Raw genomic sequence first — 20856 nt, 5'->3', positions numbered from 1 at the left:
AGGGATTACATATCAAAAAGGATGAAACACAAATCAATGCAATGACAATAACTGTATTATCAGTGTTTATCAAGGCATTATTCACAATAAACAAGTTATGGAATAAAAGTTGGTGCCTATCAATGGTGGGATAGATTAAACATGTAGTATTTACATGGGAGTTTATTATCATGCAGAACACACATATGCATATATAGTTGAAATAATTTAAATATATATTATTTACAAATACATATTATTTCAAAGAAGAATGGGGTCCAACTTCATCATGACAAAAAAAATAAACTTCAACTTTTAATCACATCTTTGAGTTTGCTAGGTAATTTGCCTTTTCATAATTGTCAACAAAAAGTCACACACACATACAATCATATTTGCTCTTAGTATTTCATACAACTCTTAGCCAACAAATAGTTTCTAACTAATCTACTCTTATCCATTTTAATTCACTGTCAGATGTGGCTCAAGATTGGCTGAGGGAAAACAGGGTACCAGCCACTTTCCTTTGTATGTTTCAACAATGCCTCTACTAATGGATGATCAACAACAGACATGGCTGAACATAAAACCAAGCTCTGAACTGACAGGACTATGGGTTGAATAAAGTGGAGAAATGTGCTAAGCAACTTTCCCACATATTGTGAAGATATGGATAAAAAGCTATGTGTGGAACAAGAACAGATGGTTAGGACAGAGGAACAATGACCTTAAAAGAGGTCATTTCATTTTGTGACTGGAGGTTTGTATATGCTCTGTCCCCATAATTTAGATGCAAAGAATGTCATTGCTAAAGGAGATCAAAGTGTTGCACATTATCAGAACCTAATACTTCAGTTTAAGTGTATCCAAATCCACACTTCTGAAAGAATAGCTAAATGCTTTTGATTAACTCAGTGACTTCTGTGCTACTGATAACATTGAGGGCTGGTTTTAATCACAGATGCTCAAGACTTTCCTATTTTAGATAAAGCTGATCTAAAGGCCCCCAAAAGATTCACAACATAAAGTCAAGTCATATTTCGTTTTGTTTTATAATTAGAAATTTAAACATCATAAAATTCTAATTAAAATTGTGAAACAACTGCAAATACTGTTAAACTCATTATTGAAACTATCATTTGATTCTCTATAGTATGAGTTGTTTCCATTAAAACCTGGTCTTCTCAAGGGGTTATAACCAAACACTAAGAACTTGCTGCCATGTAAATATTCATCTGTTACAAAGAACTAGTTCTAACATTACCTGAAACATTTGTTAACTGTCTGTTTACTGATCTGCAGCATGCTCTATGATGAGTAAATTATGATTTGAAGGTTTTATTAAAGAGGAGTTAACTCCATAATACTAAACAATGCCAGCCTTTGTAAAGCTCTCCATAGGCAATGTTTCCAGAACGGTTTTCTTTCACTGTAACCACATCCCATGTTCTTCTTGACTGATTTAATTTTTCAGATGTACATTAGCAAAAATAAAAATATCTAATTTAACTTCTTATTGATTCTTTGTGGATTTCACATCGTGCATCTCGATCCCATTCATCTCACCATCCATTTGCATCCATCCTCTACCCTTGCAACCCACTCCCCAAGATAAAACAAAAGAAAATATAAAAGAAAAGAAAAAAGAAAAATCTAGTCATGGAAGCTTTAATGTGACACAGTGAGTCACAGTATACCCCTTAGTCCATATGTCTTTACTTGCAGGGGTTCATTGTTCTTTGGTCTGGTTCGAGGTGTCTGGTTTCTGCTACACTATCTGTACAGGGACCTCACCAGAACTCCTCTTGGATATACTGTTGTTCTGTCATGAGATCCAATCCTGCATCTTTGAATCTGCAGGACTGGGCAACTTTATGTGCTCCAGCAGATCATAGATGGGTAGATGCTGGGATGGATCACCTCACATCCCTGGTTCTGAACTTGGATGGTTGCTGAGTTGGTTAGCCCACCATTTCTCCCTCGTTCTCATCACCAGAATAAATTCCCCAGCACTACCTGGCTAGCTCACCCTATGCAGCAAGCAGCAAGGGGCAGGCTTCAAGCTCATGGGACCATCTCACCCTCACATGTGCCAACAGGGCCACTTCTACTATGTTGCCCAGGCAAGTAATGGCCACTCTCTGGACATCTGGTGAGAAGCATGGCCAGCTCTCTTACTCTCAGAGCCAGCTCTCCCACTAGTGAGGAGCACATGGGGGATGGGCGGGGAGGGGACTTCTCTCTCCTGGTTGTATCTCCATATGGCAGATGAGGGGTGGGGCCAGATCGCTCAAGCTCATAATCTCAGGGCTGGCTCACCTTGCCCCGCTCAGTAGGGCCACTCTACAGTGCTGCCCAGACAAGGTGCAGTACCTGCTCTCCCAAGTGCTGCAGCCAGTGAGGGGCAGGGCTATCTCTTCTACCATCATGATCCAGGGGTCAGCTCTGCTGCCTGCCTCTTGCAGCGAAAGGAGAGGCACAAGAGAAAAGGGGGGCGCAAAATCTTAAAACAGCCAAGTACACAGCTTCAATTCCAACCGAACACATCTGTTACTGTTACCGTCAAGTTTATCGGGTGTTTGTCGTCATACTTTACTCATTGTGCTAAATATTTTTGAGTAAGTTCCACGATTGCAGAGAGAAGGAAAAGGCCGTTAATTAAAAAAAAAAAAAAATGGAGCTATAGTAGAATACCATATCTAATGAATCTACAGGCTCATGTTTTCACAGTATCATAAAATGTAGACGTGAATAGCATAATAACAAACACAATAGAGTCCTTTCAAAAGGTTTATGGAACTCATGCAAAGTAAGAGTTCCTACTTCAGGGCTTCATTATAAAGCATTTTGCAGAGATTATTCATCTTTTTACACTAATTTTATTCTATTAACCTTCTAGAATTTTTTAATGATAAACCATTGATTATTATTATATAAAACTAATATATAAAACATTATATGTTACATTATCTTGAAAGCATTTTAAGATTCCTGTACTTTTTGAGGGAAAAATGTATAAGATAGTTGACATTTGTTTCTGTCCTGAAATGTTTATTGGTGCCATAATATTAGCTTAATTTCCTGAGTTACCTGTGAGTTTCTCTTGCTTGATAGAGTAGTTTTAAAAATGTGATCTACACTTTTACATATGTAAATATTTAGCAAAGCAAACAATGGAAATTTATAGAACAGACATAACTAAAGAAGAACAAAATTATCTTGTGAAAAAAACCTCAGTACTTATATCAACAATAATAAAAAATAAAACCCCAAATTAATAAATATGCTCACTAGCATTCTGAAGATTTTACAAAGTCAAACAGCTAATGAAAAAAGACTCCTGTAAAACACATATGCATGTACAAGCATGCACACACACACGCATACACACACACATTCACATGCACAAGCATACCCCCCCACACACACATATGCTTCATAAGATACCATTTAGAACTTACTTGGTATCACATATAAGCATACAGTAATACATAACTATCAATATTACCGCTTCACTCTACAGTTGCCAGTAAGCCACTTCATAGGCAGGAAGCATAATCAATAAGTTAGCAGGAGATGATGACAAGAGAGGATATCTATTGAGCAAAGCCTTACTCTAAAATATTTCATGAATATTATTTTCTATTAATATTTCTGCTGTATTGGCTGAAGCTTTATAGGCAAATTCTCATATTACTTTCCTAAAAATCTACCTTGCTTTAGGTAATCCAAAATGAAGTTGCATTAAGATCATTAGAAGCTATAACATGACCATGGCTAGTTTTCTTTCTTTTAACATTATTTTAATTTATTTTTGAAAACTTCGTGTGTGAGTACGATATGTTTTCATTTCATCTTCTTTCTAAACTCCAATGCTCCCTATTCTTTATCAATGCCATGTCGGCTCGTTCTTTGAATATATATATATATATATATATATATATATATATATATATATATTCATTTCTTTGAATGTGTGTGTGTGTGTGTGTGTGTGTGTGTGTGTGTGTGTGTGTGTGTGTGTATGTGTGTGTGCACAACCTGCTGAGTTCATCCTTGGAGAAGAATGGCTCTTCATCTCTCATCAACCACTAATTGCATGTAGCTCTTCATGTAAGTGTGGAGCCTTGTGAGAATTCCTCTTCCACATTTGTCTTTTGAATCAAACAAAGGCAATGGATAGTTTAATTCCTTAGACACTCAGTCCAGAGTCTATTAATGAGAAAGTATAGTATCTCTGGTAGCTAACAAGAATAAGATGGATTGTGGTCCAGGAGCAAGCTGTAAGTACAAAGGTAACCTCAACAGAAAAAAAAAAAAAACCTGACTGAGGAGGGCACAGAGATGCACTTAACTTGTTTTAGTTATTTAGACTAAGATATAATTCCAGTCTAGTAGTAAGAGAGTCATCTGTCAAATTCTAATCTGGAGCAATATAAAAATATCCCATGAGTACTACCCAAACTTTAAGATGTCACACTACATAAAGATAATTTTGAAAAATTGATTATAAAAAAAGAAGAACGTAAGATTGCAGGGCTACTGAATGTAAGTGGGAACTAAGGGATTTATGTATTAGGAATTATAAAGAACTGTTCGTATTTATCATCAAGGAAGTCAAAGTTCAATATAATTTTTATTAATATATGTTGATAGAATATATCCACTAATTATAATAATGGCCCTATATTATGATTAGATGTTGAGAGCAAGAAATACATGAGTAATCTTGGGACTCTACCATCTGCATATTTTTTTTTCAAATCTAAGGTGTATGCTGTGTATGTGTGTGCATACATACATTCATACATACACATATATAATATTGCTGATTCAAATATAGTATTTTTATATATATGTATATATTTACATATATATATGTTTTGTCAGAATAATCTTTATCTCATACAAAACCACATTTTAATCACCGAAGTATCTTTCACAATGACAAAAGATGATCTCATGATGCTATAGACAACTTGAGGTGTTCAGAACACTATGGAATGTAGTCAGACTCAGAATTTTCCAGACCCATGAGTGCACTGGCTGCCATTGCATCTTAGTGAAAGAATGTCTGACAAAAAAAAAAGAGAAAAGATGTTTTAGGCTCATGGTTTAAGAGATTTCTGTTCAGGACTAAATGATCTTTGAATCCATTAATGATGGACCCTGGTGTGGCAAGATTGCCAGGCAATGGGAACATGTTGGGGTGGGAAATTTAACTCAAGACAGAGAGTAAGAAGAGACAGAATACAGGAATGATCAGGAAAGGGCACCCCTCAGATATACTTACCACAGTAAAACACCACCAAAAATATATTGGCACTAATGTACTGAAGGGAACAGCTAAAAGCACTTTGGCCCGATTACTGCCATTTTGACTTCAGACTCCGTTTTACCCACAGGGTGAAATAAAGTTCAGGTTCCATGGTGCCAGGGTAGCTGAGAGCTTTCCAGTGGCTGATGAACCTCCTCCCTAAACCAGAGAAAGAGTCCATATGCATCTTTAGAAACATTATGGCTGTTCCTAACAAAATAAGGAACAAATGAATCTAGTTGGTTGGACTGAAAGGCTTGCATTGTATTTTGGGTGACAATGATAAAACACACAAGAAAAGTCTCTAGTCTTTCATTTCTGAGTGTTGAAAATTGTAACTGTAACTTGACAACAAATGTTTGTAAATTTTATGCTCATAAACCCATCTTCTGCCCCTGCTCAAGACTGTCAGGGAGAAAAGGCTCCCAAGTCCTTATCCTGCACCTCTGATCAATTAGTGATCAGCTTATGTGGTGAATTATTAAAATCTCTGGATCCCATAGTGTTATCTCTCACCTTTCTTGTGGAGCATAACAGGCTAAGTGTAACAAATAAAGAACCATAAAATGTTCCTGGGTTTTCAAGCAAATTGTATTGAGTCATGTATGACTCAGTGGCAGAGAGGTAGTTTGAGAAGTATGTTTTAAACAGGTCCTTTATCCTGTGGCTTTATGACTGTCCAAAACAAATCCATGTGCTGTAGGTCAAATGAACTTCTGATGCAATCAAGAAACTTGGAGAATCTGAGATATATAAAGCAGATGCCAGTACAGCTTCCATATTGTTTACAATGAACACTTCATAAATAGAAGAAAAATATTTCAAAGTAATTATAAAAACTATAGGTTATTCATGATCCAGCAACATGATTATTTATTGTCCATTGTCAAATACTCATTATATATAGTTATATGGGCTATAAAATTATAAATCAGGAACTAAATAGATTTATGTATGTCTCAGCATCAGCAAAGACAGTGATAATATATTTCATAATGATATCATTAAATAATAGGAAATTGTCAGTTATATTTTAATTTTTGGGAAAAACCTATATATACAGTGAAGTTATTGATGATCAAAATGTGACTAAGTTGTACAAATCTAAATGTTACTGATGAAAATATAAATTTACACAACAATTTTAAGTGATAAAATTATCCAACACCCTTATATATAACCATCTTGTTATTCAGTAATACAAACATGGACATATACAAAATTATAGTACGCTTAGGTTTTATCAATTAATTGATTATACTAATATTCATGAGTTCTAAACTTCCTCCATTTTACAAGCTGGATCTGAATTCCAGTTTCTAAAACAAAGGGCTATTAATCATGAACACCCCTGACAGCAGGAAAGAGGGAGAAAACATGTACAAGGCCTGAGTCAATCCCACAGTATCTCAAAGCAATGACCAAAGAAGGACAGTTCCTGCAATAACTCTCCCCAAAGAACTTACCCAAGTATGTCCAAAGATAAAAAACCTAAGACTTTAGCCTATCAAAAATGTATTAATATAACTGCTGCCTTTTCAACCAATTATGTTTGAGATGATGCAACTGTTCCTGAAATTCCCATAAGCTGTGCTTAACAGGACCTGCACACCTTTGCCCTGGGTCACCATTTTGAACATGTGGCAGACCCCTGAATGCTGGAATAAATGCTCTTTGCATTTACATATTATTTGGGTCTGGGGTCTTCTTTAAATGTTTCCTTGGACTCCTACAATTCACATATAGTTTTTATAGCCCAGAGGTGAATTTGCTCAAATGTCTAACATTAGAACCAATAAATCAATAGGATTGCATTAATAAAATACTACAATGCTATGCACAAGAACAAACTCTGAATATATAATTCAATGCAAAAGCATCTAAACACCAAAAAGTACATATTTCATGATTCAACTCAATATATTTCAAAACTATATATATTATAGTATATCATGACAAATGACACATGTCCTCTTTTATAAATAAATATTTCTGAGACTTATCAGAATGAGTAATAGTGATTAGTGGAGAAGTTTGGATGGAGAGGAAGAAGGTAGGAATTGGGAACAAAAAGGCAGAAATAATAATTCCTCTCCATAACACAGCTAGGCAGCTGTTCTTTTTTCCATAATCTGTTACAAATATATAGATAAGTGAAGCAAGATATTTGAAAGGTTCAAATACAAAATAGCACCAAAGGGATAGAAGCTATAAATGATATGTGATCAATAAACATTAAATTCATGTATCAAGATATTTCAACACACCCTATTAACTTATGTAATTTTTACATACTAATTAATTCCTTCATGTAGTTGTTAAGCAATAGAAAAGTTATCTACCACCAGTTTATCCATAAACTGTATACCTATATTAAATACTACACTGTTATGTCTAAAATAAGAATAAATAAAATTGTACATATTGGCTTGAGTGTGTGCCTCATGCTTGTTTAACATGCTTGAAACTGAGGTTTCAACTTCAATATTACAAAAATGTTGAAGAAGATTTAACTTTTTGAAGAAATGAGAAGCTTGGGGTTGGAAGAGAGCATGGATGTTGGGAATACTTTGTGGTTTTGCTTGATTTTTACATGTTGCTGTTGTGTGATAACTGATTAAAATGTACATCTTGCTTCATACACTTCTATATTTACACAAAAATCCAATGACATAGTTTTAAATTGTAAAGACACTATAGATTGTTAGTATTAGGAAGCATCACATGCTGTTTGCACAGAGTTTGGGTAAAATTCAATTACAAATATGTCTTTTATGACTGCAGACCCAGTTCTCCCACGTGCCCGAGGCATTGGTGGGTAGCTCTGCCCTGCCCATGCTGCCATTGGACAGATGGTTAATGGGGATAGCTCTCACATGCTCACAATTTCAGGACTGGCTCAATCACACCTGAGCAAACATGATTGCCTCTATTATGCTGCCCTGCGGCGGGAATTATCCTTTTTGCCCATGGATGAGTAATGGGGTGGAACTAAAACACTTGGGAGAGCAGGCCCTATGCCTCATCATGGCAGTACAATAGGGCCAACCCTGTTAGTGGAGGTGTGGGTGAGCCAGCACAAAAGTTGTGAGCATGGAAGACATTTCTCTGGGACAGGTAGGACTGCTGGCCCTGTGGTAATAAGAGCACCAGAGCTGTCCCTGACTCTCACCAGCTGCAACACGTAGGAAGTCAGGGCCTGCATCTCACCAGAGCAGCATGATACAGCCAACCCCATTAGTGGAGGTGTGGGTGAGCTAGACCCAAAGTTGTGAGCATGGAAGAGTGGTCCCAATTTCTCATCTGTCTTGTGGAAACATGGGCAACAGGAAGATGCTCTCCCCTTGTCCATCAATGCCCGGAGCATGTGTAAGAGATAGCTTTGTGGTCATGAGAGTGGGAGAGCTATCCCTGATCCCTACAAACTGTAATACTCAGTAGAACAGGCCCTGTACCTCACCAGGGCAGTGCAGTAGAGTCAACACTGTTAGCACAGGGGTAGATGAGCCAGCCCTGAAATTGTGACCATGGAGAACTGTCCCCATTTCCCATCTGGTCTACCAGCACTAAAGCTGCCCAGACCCAGACCCAGGGTTATGACTTGGTCTGCCCCAACACCTACCCCATCTGTGATTTGCTGGAACATGTGAAGGAACCTGACCCATAGACCCAAAGTTTTAGCATCTCCATAACACAGGGTGCTATGAGAATGTCCAGGAAGAGTCCTAATTGGAGTCCAGCATTGATTGTGTAGTGGAGACCAGGGGCCTCAAACCAAACCAATGACATTTTGCAATGAACACTTGCAAGTAGAGATGGATGGATAAAGGGTTATACAGCATAACTTATTGAATCACACTGCAGCTTCCATAGTGAGATTTTAAATTTTTATTTTTCTTTTCTTCCTTTTTTCTCTTGAATTTTGTTTTCTTTGGGTAGAATGCAAGGGCAGAGGGTGGATTTGAAGGGATGGGGAGTGAATGGGATCAAGATACATGATGTGAAAGACACATAGAATAAAATTTAAAAACAAAAAAATATGTTTCTTTAGCTTCTTAAATTGTTTTATGTAACAGAAGAAGAAAATAGTCACAACCTTGCATTTTATGACAACTTCCTTTGGGAAAAAATTAATTCCACGTAACTGAGTCAGAAAATAACTGCAATTTTATTTATGAAATATCATTGAGTGGCTAGCCTTATATGTATCTAACATAATCATATTTTATATTTTAAGGATGATGTAGAAATAACAGAAATAGTTACCCAGTGAATACCTGGCTGACTGTAACCATTAATCTGTTCCAGAATTCAGTTTCAAATGTCACATTAAAATGCAAGTTATTATTTTTGCAGAATTGAAATTTGCTAGAAAGCAAAAGCCACAAGTGAGTGACTAATCAGGACATGATGATAACCCCATATGAGGACTTGAAATGGATGTATGCGTGCTGATATAACATGTTCCATCTCAGTAAACTATTTGTAAAACATATTTTAAAGATCTCAAAAAAGAATAAATACTATATTTGTACAGCAAAATAACAAAATAAGAACAGGATAAAATCTATATAGAAAACTGTTAACAATTAATTACATCTAAAGTGTGAGCTATCATCTGAAGACCCTAGATGATCTGCTTACATGCAGGTGGCTGTCTCAATAACCAAATGTTAGGAAGTCAGAGGTGTGGCCTATGGGTCCTATCATGATTCCGTCATGTGCCACCAAGATGTCTCCTTTGAGGAAACAAATAGTCTTTCATTTAGAAACTTTGTTACAGAACTAATCATACCTAAGGATTTGAAACAAAAGTGCCAACATTCTTTTTTGAATGGAAACCATATCACTAGATAAAACTCTATATGTGTTTGCTAAAGCTCTTTACTAAATACTTTTTCAAACAATTCCCCATTTTATCGATCATTTAATTGCTTTGTACATGAGTATGTGTTTTGGTTTCACATTATAACCAATAATGCACTGTGATATTTTAAGCTTTTTCATCCCAGGGTTTTTCTTCTCTATGTGTTTTTGCAAATGGTATACTAAATTCATTTATTTACTTCAATGCTTTATTAAAATTTTATTACTTCTTTTATCTTTTGAGATTATAATTTCATCTCTCATTCTCCCCTCCACCTGTCCTTACTCTTTTTCAATTAATAGCCTCTTTTTCCATTAATTATTGCTACATTCATGTATGTATATTCCTGTAAAGTCTCACCAAAATAGCTGCTTAAGCATAAGTTGAACAAGAACTACAACAGATATAATGAAATAGAACATGAAAAGTCAAGCCTTAACAAACACCTATAGGCAACTAAGGAATCCTGAGAGCTGGAGAGATAGTCTTCCCCAGGGAAGAGAACAACAATTATTTATGGCATATGAATAGTCAATCCTGAGAACCCCTATTCAAGTAACATTATGCATAAAGCTCTCATTTCTTTAGTTTTTTTGCTTATGTTGTCCAAATATATCTGTTTGCATAGTTGATGATTTTATGATCCAATTCTAGTTCCTAATTATCATAGTTGGTATGAAATTTATCTGCCCATAGAGATATATTTTACTACAAGTACATTAATCAGCATAATGAATTCAGAGAATAAGTATATAAATATGCTACAGAATAGCTAAAGATGTACAAGTAATTATAATGCTATACAGCATTAAATATTTTATCATTTTGTACATTAACCTAGGGGGCAACTAGAAAACTGGGAAGATAATATTAGAAATGCTATAATTATTACTCCATAAAATATGTCTATTGAGCACTTATTTGTGCCAGCTGCTGTGGTCTATAAAAGTGAGAAAGATGCACAAGACTAATCTAATGGAGCTGAAATACAGTGGGAAAGAAGGAGACTCAGAATAAATGAGTGAGTAAATTATCTGTGCATGCCTAGTGATAAATATTATCTGGTAAATTTTAGTGGGCAGTTAAGCAAAAACTAAATGTTTTCAAAACCTCCTTACCTTCCTTGAGGTACCTTTGTTTCATAGAAGAAAGTGGGGACTATGCTACATCTTCAATGCTGGTGGAGATTTGAGGATTAGCAAGAAATATGGTTTGAAATTGAGTTTATAGGTCACTTTGTTTCACTATCAAAGTACCAAAATAAAATAAAATAAAATAAAAGTATAAATAGATTTTTATGAAGGATGCATCTTAACTAGTATACATAACAGGCAATCCCCTGAAATTCAATGTAGTGGGAGTGCAGCTGAAAAAGATCCAGTCAGATCAGAAGTGGACCAGGGGCTGTCCTGTTTTATCTGTCATGGATCTTATTTAAACAATAGAATAAAAACAAAATAAAACATTGTTATAGCCCGGCAGTGGTGGTGCACGCCTTTGATACCAGCACTAAGGAGATAGAGCCAGTCAGATCTCTGTGAGTTCGAGGCCAGTCTGGTCTACAGAGCAATTCCAGGAAAGGCACCAAAACTACACAGAGAAAACCTGTCTCGAAAAAAAAAATATATTGTTATTAAAAATAAGAAAAAATGATAAAGCATAATACAGTCATAAATGTTATAAATAGGATAAAATGCAAATATGGAAACAGAACACATTCCTTTGTATCACTAATACATGATAGTAGGCATAGACATCAGTTCCATGTGATAGCATGTCTATGGTCACCACCTAATTGAAGGTAAAATATTTAGATGCTCCTGTACCTATTCTGTTATGTCTGATTCTAGGAATCTTGATCATAAATAGAGAATCATTGAGCTATCCAGACTGAAAAAAAGTCATCAGGTCTAATAAGTGTGTTCATAATTTTATTTGAGTAATTATAATTATTTCTAGGAATAGTTGTTTCCTAAAAGAATGAATTGTACCCCTAGTACATATAGACCTCTTCAGTTTGTGCATGTCCTTTTTTCTATTTTATTTTTATTTTATATATTTTTTAATTTTATTTTATTTATTTTTTTTTACATATCAGCCACAGAGTCCCTTTTTCTCCCCACTCCTGCCCCCCACCCCCATTCCCATCTCCTCCAAGACAAAGACTCCCCTGAGAATTGAGTTCAACTTGGTAGACTCAGTCCAGGCAGGTGCAGTCCCCTCCTCCCAGGTTGAGCCAAATGTCCCTGTATAAGCCCCAGGTTCCAAATAGCCAGCTCATGCACTGAGAACAAGTCTGGGTCCCACTGCCTGGATACCTCCCAAACAGATCAAGCCAATCAACTGTCTCACTTATCCATAGGGCCTGTTCCAGTTGCAGGCTCCTCAGCTATTGGTTCATAGTCCATGTGTTTCCATTCATTTGGCTATTTGTCCCTGTGCTTTTTCCAACCTTGGTCTCAACAATTCTCGCTCATACAAACCCTCCTTTTTCTCACCAATTGGACTCCTGGAGCTCCACCTGGGGCCTAGTCATGGATCTCTGCATCTGGTTCTCTCAGTCATTGGATGAGGTTTCTAGCATGACAATTAGGGTATTTGGCCATCCTATCACCAGAGTAGGTCAGTTCGGGCTGTCTCTTGACCATTGCCAGCAGTCTATTGTGGGGGTATTTTTTGTGGATTTCTGTGGGACTCTCTAGCACTTTGCTTCTTCCTATTCTCATGTGGTTTTAATTTATCATGGTCTCTTATTCCTTGTGTTCCCTCTCTGTTCTTGATCCAGCTGGGATCTCCTGCTCCCCTAAGCTCTCTTTCCCTCGACCCTTGCCCTTCATTACCCCCACTCATGTCCAGGCTGTTCATGTAGATCCCATCCATTTCTCTGTCATTGGGCGAACCCTCTGTCTTTTTTGGGGTCCTGTTTTCTAGGTAGACTCCCTGGAGTTGTGAGTAGCAGTCTAGTCATCTTTGTTTTATATCTAGTATCCTCCTATGAGTGAGTACATACCATGTTTGTATTTCTGAGTCTGGGTTACCTCACTCAGGATGATTTTTTCTAGATCCATCCATTTGCCTGCAAACCTCATGATATCATTGTTTTTCTCTGCTGAGTAGTATTCCATTGTGTATATGTACCACAATTTATTTATCCATTCTTCAGTTGAAGGGCATCTAGGTTGTTTCCAGGTTTTGGCTATTACAAACAATGCTGATATGAACATAGCTGAGCAAGTGCTCTTGTGGTATGATTGAGCATTCCTTGGGTATATGCCCAAGAGTGGTATAGCTGGATCTTGGGGGAGATTGATTCCCAATTTTCTAAGAAAGCGCCATATTGATGTCTAAAGTGGTTGTACAAGCTTGCATTCCCACCAGCAGTGGAGGGGAGTTCCCCTAGCTCCACATCCTCTCCAGCATAAGCTGTTTTCAGTGTTTTTGATCTTAGCCATTCTGACAGGTATAAGGTGGTATCTCAGAGTTGTTTTGATTTGCATTTCCCTGATGATTAGGGATGTTGAGCAATTCCTTAAATGTCTTTCAGCCATTTGAGTTTCCTCTGTTGAGGATTCTCTGTTTAGTTCTATAGCCCATTTCTTAATTGGACTGTTGGGCATTTTGATGTCTAATTTCTTGAGTTCTTTATATATTATGGATATCAGCCCTCTGTCAGATGTGGGGTTGGTGAAGACCTTTTCCCATTCTCTAGGCTGTTGCTTTGCCTTGTTGACCATATCCTTTCCTTTACAAATCTTTTCAGTTTCAAGAGGTACCATTGATTGATTGTTTCTCTCAGTGTCTGTGCTACTGGTGTTATATTTAGGAAGTTATCTCCTATGCCAATGCATTCAAGATTACTTCCTACTTTCTCTTCTATCAGGTTCAGAGTAGCTGGATTTATGCTGAGGTCTTTGATCTACATGGACTTAAGTTTTGTGCACGGTGACAGATATGGATCTATTTGCAGCCTTCTACACATTGATACCCAGTTATGCCAGCACCATTTGTTGAAGATGCTTTCTTTTTTCCATTGTACACTTTTGGCTTCTTTGTCAAAAATTGTATGTTCATAGGTGTGCAGATTAATGTCAGGGTCTTCAATTCAATTCCATCTGTTTTTATACCAGTACCAAGCTGTTTTTATTACTGTAGCTCTATAGTAGAACTTGAAGTTGGGGATCGTGATGCCTCCAGAGGTTGTTTTATTGTACAGGATTCTTTTGGCTATCCTGGGTGTTTTGTTTTTCCATATGAAGTTGAGTATTATTCTTTCCAGTTCTGTGAAGAATTGAGTTGGTATTTTGATGGGGATTGCATTGAATCTGGAGATTGCTTTTGGTAAAATTGCCATTATAACTATGTATTTCCAGCCTATCCATGAGCATGGGAGATCTTTCCATTTTCTGACATCTTCAATTTCTTTTTTCAGGGACTTAAAGTTTTTGTCATATAGGTCCTTCACTTGCTTGGTTAGTGTTACCCCAAGGTATTTTTTATCATTTGTGGCTATTGTAAAGGGTGATGTATCTCTGATTTCCTTCTCAGACTGTTTGTCAATTGTATATAGGAGGGCTACTGATTTTTTTTGAGTTGATCTTGTTTCCTGCTATGTTACTGAAGGTGTTTATAAGCTTTATCAGTTCCTTGGTGGAATCTTTGGGGTCACTCAAGTATACTATCATGTCATCTGCAAATAGGGAAAGCCTGACTTCTTCCTTTCAAATTTGTATCCCCTTGATCTCCTTATGTTGTCTTATTGCTCTGGCTAGAGCTTCAAGTACTATATTGAATAAATATGGGGAGAGCAGACAGCCTTGCCTCATTCCTGATTTTAGTGGAATTGCTTTGAGTTTCTCTCCATTTAATTTGATGTTGGCTGTTGGCTTGCTGTAAATTGCCTTTATTATGCTTAGGTATGTTCCCTGTAATCCTGATAGCTCCAAGATATTTATCAAGAAGGGGTGTTGGATTTTGTCAAATGCCTTTTCTGCATCTAGTGAGATGATCATGTGGTTTTTTTCTTTGAGTTTGTTTATATGGTGTATTACATTGACAGATGTTTGTATGTTGAACCACACTTGCATCCCTGGGATGAAGCCTACTTGATCATAGTGCATAATTGTCTTGATGTGTTCTTGGAGTCTGTTTGCCAGTATATTGAGTATTTTTGCATCAATGTTCATGAGGGAGATCAGTCTGTAGTTCTCTTTCTTTGTTGTATCATTGTTTGGTTTAGGAATCAGGGTAATTGTAGCCTCATAGAAGGAGTTTGGTAATGTTCCTTCTGTTTCTACTGTGTGGAACAGTTTAAAGAGCAATGGTATTAACTCTTCTTTGAAGATCTGGTAGAATTCTGCGCTGAAACTATCTGGTCCTGGGCTTTTTTTGGTTGGGAGACTTTTAATGACCGTTTCTATTTCCTTAGGGGTTATTGGACTATTTAAATAGTTTATCTGGTCTTGGTTTAACTTAGGTATGTGGTACCTGTCCAGAAAATTAACCATTTCTTTTGGATTTTCCAGTTTTGTGGAGTAGAGCTTTTGAAGTATGACCTGATGATTCTCTGGATTTCCTCAATGTCTGTTGTTATGTCCCCCTTTTCATTTCTGATTTTGTTAATTTGGATACTCTCTCTGTGTCTTTTGGTTAGTTTGGATAAGGGCTTGTCTATCTTGTTGATTTTCTCAAAGAACCAACTCTTTGTTTCATTAATTTTTTTGTATTGCTCTCTTTGTTTCCATTTTATTGATTTCAGCTCTCAATTTGATAATTTCCTGGCGTCTATTCTTCCTGGGAGACTTTGCTTCTTCTTGTTCTAGCACTTTCAGGTGTGCTGTTAAGTCACTAGTGTGAGATTTCTCCAACATCTTTATGTAGGCATTTAGTGCTATGAATTTCCTTCTTAGCACTGCTTTCATAGTGTCCCATAAGTTTGGGTATGTGGTGTCTTCATTTTCGTTGATCTCTAGGAAGTCTTTAATTTCTCTCTTTATTTCTTTCTTAACCCATCGTTGATTCAGTTGAGCATTATTCAGTTTCCATGAAATTGTAGGTTTTCTGTAGTTTTTGTTATTGTTGAAATCTAACTTTAAACTGTGGTGGTCTGATAGAAAGCAGGAGGTTATTCCAATTGTTTTGTGTCTGTTGAGATTTGCTTTGTGATCAAGTATGTGGTTGAATTTAGAGAAGGTTCTATGTAGTGCTGAGAAGAATGTATATATTCCTTTTTGTTAGGATGAAATGTTTTGTAGATATCGATTAAGAGCCTCTCTCTCTTGTCCACATGGGAGCTCCTTGGCGGGATGGGAGCTGGGGGCTGGTCTCTAAGTCTCAGGAAGTGGCTGGGGTCTTGGGCAGATGGGCATAGGGGCAGGGTGTGGAGATTGCAAGGTATTCCAGTGGTCTTGAAGAAGGGGAACCTTCCCATTGGGAGTGTGGGGGATCCTGCCCAATGGCCAGAACCTGGGGCCAAGTTGGGCAGGTCTTCCCTGGGATGGCTGGTGCCCAGGGATGGGATCTAGGGGCAGGCCTCTCTGGGTCTGAGCCCAAGCACTCACCTCTGGTCCAGATGGGAGGTCCGGGCACGCATGTCCTTTATTAGGGCTCAATACACTGTTCAAAAATTATCCATAAGAAATATGTAAACGAAGCTGAGGAAAAAGGAATCTTGAACATCCTCTAGGATTGTTTGGTTTTCATCTGACTTTCTACAAAATATAAGGAATGTAACTTATGGTATAAACTCTTGAAATGTCCAGATTTTGTATTTATCCAATAATAATTCTTTAAAAGGTCTATGAATTGAAAAATTTTTAATACACTTTGCTGCTATGTAGTGACCCCACCTACATATTTTACTGGGGAGATTTTATTAAAGACAAATTTTTGCAGCCTCAGTTATAATTGTATTCCATATAAATGCCATTTAAACATGTCACTAAATTTTTAAGAATATTTGTGTCATAATAGCTACCCAACACAAGTAAATAAATAATTGTTGCCAGAAATTTTTCACTTTTGTATATGTCACATGCACACAATAACATTGATATCAATTAATAACCACAATATTGTATTCTCTGGATATCTGCAAATTCTTTTATTTCAATTACGTATTAAGCAAACAAAATCAGTACTATACTGACATTACCGCTGTTGCTTACAATTTTTATCTTTCCTTACTAGGCTTAAAAACATAATTGAATGTGGCTCAGTGATGCAATGGATAGCGCATTGGACTTCTAGTGATGAAAAACATAATTGATACTTTCCATTTTTAAAAACATTGTTAGTTTTAGCATGTGTTTATGTTTGCTATGTGCATGAATATGTGTGCAAGTACATGCATATGTCTGATCACATGTATAGAGGGCAGAGGACAAGTTCTAGTAGTTAGTCTCTGTGCTGTTGCTGGAGAGGAACTCAATAAATCAGGCTTGCTGGAAAGTGCATTTACCCACTGAGCCATCACACTGGCCTTGTTATTCATTTCTTCTCTCTCTCTCTCTCTCTCTCTCTCTCTCTCTCTCTCTCTCTCTCTCTCTCTCTTCTCTCTCCTCTCTCTCTCTCCCTCTCTCTCTCTCTCCTTCCCTTTCTTTTCTTTTTCTGGACAGGGTCTTGCTGTGTAACCCTGGCTATTCTGTAATTAACTCTGTGGACCTGACTGGCTTTGAACTAACAGAGGTCCAAATCCCTCTGACACCTGAGTGCTGGAATTAAAGATATGACCCACCACCACCTAGCTTATGTTTTTTTGTTTCTAAGTTAAAAACAATTAACATTTTAAATGATACATTAAATTTATTTTTAAAATCTATAAGAATATTTAGTTCACTTTCAACTAATACATTATGTTTTCCTTCTCAGATTCTTGTTTTAATCATCCAAGAATTTCTCCACTCTGAAAAGAATACAAGAATCTCTCATTGTTTCAGGATTAATTCAAGCTACAAGAAAAAAGGATGAATAAATACATATTTAATTTTGTTTTTGTTTACATAATTTAGATATCTTTAGTAAGTATCTTTTAAAGGAAGTACCTCTAATAATATTACTAATAAGACATTAGAAATGTACAATTTATTATTTTCTCCTTCATCTTTATTATTTTCCCAATGTTCATAGTTGATCTTCATTAAAAACATAATAATAGTACAAAACATTAACCATCATCAATTCAACTTGTGCCCTTCATTATTGTAATCAAACTTGGCTTTATTTACTATATACACCCCTTAAATCTTTATATGTACTTGAAGTCCTGGGTGATGGGCTGAGTTTGGATTGATTTCAATTTATGGAAAGGAATTTAACTGAATGAATTTCTGACCCATTGTCATTCTTAATGAATACACAGAAGTCTGTGTTAAGGTGCATTTGCCAAGTAATAATGAGCCTTATTTTGCAATAATAGGGCCCAGCACATTAAAGAAAACACTCATTAACAGCCTTTTACTAGTGTCTTTAGAGAATCATTATAGATCATTTTATCATTTTAAGCAAGTGATGCATGAAAAATTTCAATATTGTAACAAGGTAGGTACATCAGTGTGGCAAATGCATTACTCTGGTGGAAGATATAGATAACAGGGAGGCTGATCTTGTGAAGGAACAAAGGCTCTAATATAAAATTTTATAATTTTCTCCTAAAATATTTTTTAAAGAAAAATAACAGGCCACCTTTAAGCTGATATCAACTGGGATAATCCAAGGATTCAAGATGAATTTGAACAATCCAATTTTATATTTAATGGGTAAAGAAGAAGGAAGCCTTGTTTCTACTTGTAATCTTCCATAACCAACATCCAAATGTCCCAAAAAAGAAAAAGAAAGCTTGATCCAAAACATAATATTGAAGAGGAGACTTTGTTCCACATCTAGTATCCTCCTTTGAGTGAGTACATACCATATTTGTCTTTCTGAGTCTGGGTTACCTCACTCAGGATGATTTTTTCTAGATCCATCCATTTGCCTGCAAACCTCATGATGTCATTGTTTTTCTCTGCTGAGTAGTATTCCATTGTGTATATGTGCCATAATTTATTTATCCATTCTTCAGTTGAAGGGCATATAGGTTGTTTCCAGGTTTTGGCTATTACAAACAATGCTGATATAAACATAGCTGAGCAAGTGCTCTTGTGGTATGCTTGAGCATTTCTTGGGTATATGCCCAAGAGTGGTATAGCTGGATCTTGGGGGAGATTGATTCCCAATTTTCTAAGAAAGTGCCATATTGATTTCCAAAGTGGTTGTACAAGCTTGCATTCCCACCAGCAGTGGATGAGAGTTCCCCTAGTTCCACATCCTCTCCAGCATAAAGTGTCTTCAGTGTTTATGATCTTAGCCATTCTGACAGGCATACGGTAGTATCTCAGAGTTGTTTTGATTTGCATTTCCCTGATGACTAGGGATGTTGAACAATTCCTTAAATGTCTTTCTGCCATTTGAGTTTCCTCTGTTGAGAATTCTCTGTTTAGTTCTATAGCCCATTTCTTAATTGGACTGTTGGTCGTTTTGATGTCTAATTTCTTGAGTTCTTTATATATTCTGGATATCAGTCCTCTGTCAGATGTGGGGTTGGTGAAGATATTTTCCCATTCTGTAGGCTGTCACTTTGCCTTGTTGACTGTATCCTTTGCTCTACAAAAGCTTCTCAGTTTCAAGAGGTCCCATTGATTGATTGTTTCTCTCAGTGTCTGTGCTACTGGTGTTATATTTAGGAAGTGATCTCCTATGCCAATGCATTCAAGACTACTTCCTACTTTCTCTTCTAGCAGGTTCAGAGTAGCTGGATTTATGTTGAGGTCCTTGATCCACTTGGACTTAAGTTTTGTGCACGGTGACAGATATGGATCTATTTGCAGCCTTCTGCTACTCACATCACCAGTGAGGCTACCTGGAAAACAGGATCCCAAGAAAGACACAGGGATCACCCAATGACAGAGAAATGGATGAGATCTACATGAACAGCCTGTACATGAGTGGGAGCAATGAAGGGTGAGGGTCGAGGGAAAAAGAGCGGGAGATCTCACCTGGATCAAGAACAGAGAGGGAGAACAAGGAATAAGAGACCATGATAAATGAATACCACATGAGAAAAGGAAGAAACAAAGTGCTAAAGAGGCCCACAGAAATCCACAAAGATACCTCCACAAAAGACTGCTGGCAATGGCCAAGAGACAGCTGCGACTGACCTATTCTGGTGATGGGATGGCCAAACACCCTAATAGTTGGGCCAGAAACCCCATCCAAGGACTGAGGAATCTAGATGCAGAGATCCATGGCTAGGCCCCGGGTGGAGCTCCGGGAGTCTAATTAGCGAGAAAGAGGAGGGTTTATATGAGCGAGAATTGTTGAAACCAAGGTTGGATAAAGCACAGGGACAAATAGCCAAACGAATGGAAACACATGAACTATCAACCAAAGGCTGAGGGGGCCCCAACTGGATCAGGCCCTCTGAATAGGTGAGACAGTTGATTGGCTTGATCTGTTTGGGAGGCATCTAGGCAGTGGTACCAGGTCCTGGGCTCGCTGCATGAGATAGCTGTTTGAAACATGGTACTTATACAGGGACGCTTGGCTCAATCTTGCAGGAGGGGACTGGACCTGCCTGGACTGAGTCTATCAGGTCATCTCAGTCCTCCGGGGTGGCCTTGATCTGGAGGTGGTGGGAATGGGGGGTGGGCTGGGGGGA

This window comes from Peromyscus maniculatus, chromosome 11, assembly GCF_049852395.1.
Source record: "Peromyscus maniculatus bairdii isolate BWxNUB_F1_BW_parent chromosome 11, HU_Pman_BW_mat_3.1, whole genome shotgun sequence".
Taxonomy (NCBI): Eukaryota; Metazoa; Chordata; class Mammalia; order Rodentia; family Cricetidae; genus Peromyscus; species Peromyscus maniculatus.
Note: the sequence above shows the minus strand (reverse complement) of the source record.